The sequence below is a fragment of the Hyaena hyaena genome, unplaced genomic scaffold (genome assembly GCF_003009895.1).
Source record: "Hyaena hyaena isolate Hyena2069 unplaced genomic scaffold, ASM300989v1 scaffold_949, whole genome shotgun sequence".
Classification (NCBI taxonomy): domain Eukaryota; kingdom Metazoa; phylum Chordata; class Mammalia; order Carnivora; family Hyaenidae; genus Hyaena; species Hyaena hyaena.
Window position 1 is genome coordinate 435,840 of NW_024081580.1, and position 3,922 is coordinate 439,761.

Below are 3,922 nucleotides of genomic sequence, written 5' to 3' on the forward strand. Positions count from 1 at the left end.
TTAAGCCTGAGCCATGTAAAGATAAGAGGTAAAAGTGTATATTACTGCTTTGGCATGGAATCAGCCACGTGGAAATTAAGGTAATCAGCTTAGTACCATTGAAATCTTACTTAAGGCTTCAAAAGCAGCAAAGGCTAAATTGCTCACTAAACTGCTGTACAGTGAGAGTTTCATAGTCCAGAGAGCACAGGAATCCTACAGAAAAAAGGCCTAAGCAATAATGACTTAGCAGCAAAGCACTACAAACTACCGAGGAAAAATAATTATGAAGGATTAACTTGAGACCTTAAAACCTCAGAACTATTGATAAAAGAAAAACTCAAAGAATTATTTTTAAATGTGTGTTAAGAAGCATTAAAATATATAAAAATCTAATACAAACAATATTGAAAGAATAGGGTGACTTGGAAAAACAAGAAACATATTTTAAGCAAATCCAAGTTATAAGAACTTTTAAACTGAAATTTAGGGCCATTAAAATTATAACCTCCTTGAGCATGATAAATAGCAGATTACATACAACTACAGAGAAAGTGAATGAACTGGAAAATAGATTAGCAATAAGTATAGGAAATAACACAAATATGAACGAGCAAGTGGAATTGGTGCCTTTTACAAGACTGAAATCATGGCAGGTCCAGAAACTGATGCCTAATTCCATTTCAATGGTATTAAAAAATATTTCAACTCATACTCTCACAGGTAGAATGAATTGTGTACTGGCCACATATGGAGACATCACTTTGATGGTCTTATACTTCAAGTTAAGGTATAAAAATATACCAGCTATGAAAGCAACATTAATAGATTTTAAACTGTACCTCATCTGTTAAGTTCCCATGCTTGGAGGAGCTAAAAGCCACTCCTCATGTAATACTCAATTAGTACCACAAATTATGAACCTAGAAAATATATAAATCAAAGATATAGAGATATAAAGAGATGAACTTATTCAAGAGAAGACTAAAGAATAGGATGATAAGGTTCAACATATGTTGAAGTGGAATAAGGGGACAAAATGCAAACTGATGGTGAATAGGAGATAACAGTTCTCCAAAAATAATTACTCAGAAAAGTCTCCTGAATGTATTAACTCTGTGAGTATTTAGCTGGAAGAAGCAGAGTATGCAGGATAAAGAGGAACCAACAGGTATATTGCACGATAACTGCAGGACACCAGGACTAAGAGTTAAAAGAAAAGTCGAATGACTGTACGTGTATGACAACTAGCCTTTCATCAGACTTTAGGTAGCCACAGCAGATGCCTGAATATAAATAAATGATTTTTTTCAGAGTGCAGAGGGAAAATGCAATAAATGTAAAATTCTATATCCAACTTATCCATCAATCAAGAATGAAGGTGAGATAAAACATCTTTAGAAGTTTATTTAGAAATAAACTATCTTAGTCTTTCACTGATAACTTCCAAAAATTTGCTTTAGAAATTAAAGCTGAAAAAAAAGTGAAACACTAAGGTAGGAAAAGGGTAGACAGTTATTTAAATATAAGCATGTGTTTATTAAAATAAGAGAAAGGAAAATAGAGACTAAGATTAGAAAGGATTCAAAATGGAATGGAATGAAAATTTTAGAAAACAATAGCATACCAAAAAGATATTGGAGTTAATACATTTTAAAACCCTGTAATACACAACTGAAATTAAATAATATTAAGACTATCCTTGTTATATCAAATATGGATGATAAAAACTATTAAAATGACCACCCTAAAAAAAGTAGAATCTGCATTTCCTATATTAATATGAAGAAATGTTTAATTAAAAAACAATTCAGTGTAATTGAAATCAGGCAATAAAAACAACACAACAACTAGACAAGATGAAGTGAAGAGAATGGCTGGCAAACAAGATGACATTTGTTCATCTCACTTAAAGAATGACCTAAAGATTATAGTTTAGAGAAAGATACTTTAACTATTCAACCAACATAAAGGTGAACATATCTTCTACATCTTGGGATAATGTTTTTAAAGCATGCAAAGTAAGGTCAATATAATTTCTAGGACACTAATTAAAATAATAAAAAGAAATAAAATAATTTAGAAGGAAAATTTTAAAGTCTAATTTTATATTATTATGAAGAATACCTATTAGTGGCTTGTTGGCTGTTATTTAGCCCTATTAATGTACCCCAGACATGGACACTAGAATATTAATAGATGAACAGATTAAGGTGATGAGAAGTTAAGTGGCTTACAAGGATACAAGATGGTCTTTAATGGATCATGGACTCAAACCTTGTTCTTTCAACTCAAAAAAAAAAAAATGGGGGGGGATTTTTTAAATGGCAAAACATATTAATGAATATGTATGTATCAAAGACTTTATAGTCACTTGACTTCCAGGTTCAACTTGAATATGTAAAAGCTTGGCAGATATATTGCAACAAAAAAGAGCTGGGACAAAATTAAAATAGATGACTTTCCTTTGACTCATCAGAGAGACAGGGAACTTATATTGCAGAGCAAATTGCCAAACCCACATCTGGAGATATTGGCATGTCTGAAAAACAGGCAAGATGCATTATATGATACCTGGACCAGTAACAGCTGGAGTCATGAAGTGGTAGGAAAATTTAATTGGTGATTTCAACAAATTGCTAAAGACTGTGTATGGACTAGTATTAGAGTGAGAGTCTCCTGGGGGGCCATAGTCTTGGTGGCCCCTGCATGTTCATGGGGTGTATGTCCAGATTTTCAAGGTAAAGATCTGAAAAATAAAATCCTTTCTTGGCTCTGGAAAGGAAAGAATAGTGATCATTGTGAGATATGCCCAAAACATTTTTCGTATTAAAATAATGAACTCCAGGGGAAAAGATCAACAAAGTCTTATCTCAGTCGGGGCAAAAGGCATCGCCACTCTAGCTCTTTCTAGTCTTTGTGTCTCACAAAGGGAAGAGGGGAGGCTATAGCACTGGAGAATTACTTGTGGAAGTAAAGACCGGAGACACAGATCCACTACAAGTGGACATTTAATCATCAGCTTACAGAACACTTGCCCTCCTCCACACCTTACCACAAAACCAGTAGGGCCCTAAGACATAGAGTGATTTACAGTTGTAAAAACTGCAAGATGCAGACTGCAAGATGTTGAAAGAAAACAAAGGGGCATTTAAGGACGCCCAGGGACAATAGGGGAAACAAAGCAAGGACACAGGGGAGTTGAAAGCCCCTGTCACATGCAATTACAGCAAACATTAAACACAGGCCAGCACCTAGTCAGATTAAAATAAATCCTCACTTATTTACTTTATTTCCTATTATACAACACAACTCATCCAATTATCAACAAAAAATTGCAAAGCACACCAAAAGCTAAGAAAAAGCATAATCAAACCAAGCAGAGGGACAAGTCTCAGATATGACACAGAAGTTGGACTTTTTATGGGCTCCTGGGTGTCTCAGTGGGCATCCAACTTTGGCTCAGTTCATGATCTCATGGCTTGTGGGTTCGAGCCCAACTTGGGCTCTGTGCTGACAGTTCAGAGACTGGAGCCTGGTTCAGATTCTGTGTCTCCCTCTTTCTTTGCCCCTCTCCTGCTCATTCTCTCTCTCTCTCTCTCTCTCTCTCAAAAATAAATAAACATTAAAAGAAGTTAGACCTACAAGATACAATTTTAAATAACTATTTAGTTATGGCTTAACTATTTAGTTAAGGGTTCTGGTGGAAAAAGACATCATGCAAGAATGTATGGCTAATGTAATGCAGAGTAATGGAAACTAAGAAATTATTTTGAAAGGAGATGAGAGGAACCAATATGCTGCAGTAGAACTGAAAAAATGTCTTCCAGAGTTGATCGACTACATACAGCACTGGAGGGAATTAAGGAGCCTGAAGATAGGTCAGTGATGTGAGAAAAAAAAAAAAAGGATAAAAAAGCAAAATGGAGGATCCCAGAAGTGT

The 3,922-nt window shown here is 34.8% G+C and overlaps 1 pseudogene; it reads left to right on the forward strand.

The window, feature by feature from the left end:
• The first annotated feature begins 628 nt into the window (after window positions 1-628).
• Window positions 629-833, forward strand: LOC120223091 (annotated as a pseudogene).
• The last annotated feature ends 3,089 nt before the right edge of the window (window positions 834-3,922 follow it).